Source organism: Petaurus breviceps, unplaced genomic scaffold, assembly GCF_028583685.1.
Source record: "Petaurus breviceps papuanus isolate PSGF00001 unplaced genomic scaffold, PetGlider_PUasm1.0 184, whole genome shotgun sequence".
NCBI classification, from domain to species: Eukaryota; Metazoa; Chordata; class Mammalia; order Diprotodontia; family Petauridae; genus Petaurus; species Petaurus breviceps.
In genome coordinates this window covers 2340839-2341213 of record NW_027185793.1, presented here as the reverse complement: position 1 = coordinate 2341213, position 375 = coordinate 2340839, and positions in this window count along the sequence as shown.

The window sequence follows — 375 nt, the reverse complement described above, 5'->3', positions numbered from 1 at the left end:
ATAAGCTGGTCTCCTTCCTAGAAGAAAATATGAAAGAACTAAAAAAAACCTCTCCCCACTCCAGATTTTGGGGTGTGGGGAGGAAAGAAAGAAAGAAAGAAAGAAAGAAAGAAAGAAAGAAAGAAAGAAAGAAAGAAAGAAAGAAAGAAAGAAAGAAAGAAAGAAAGAAAGAAAGAAAGAAAGAAAGAAAGAAAGAAAGAAAGGAAGGAAGGAAGGAAGGAAGGAAGACAGACAGAAAGAAAGAAAGAAAGAAAGAGAAAGAAAGAAAGAAAGAAAGAAAGGAAGGAGGAAGGAAGGAAGGAGAGAGAGAGAGAGAAAGAAAGAAAGGAAGAAAGAAAGAAAGAAAGAAAGAAAGAAAGAAAGAAAGAAAGAAAG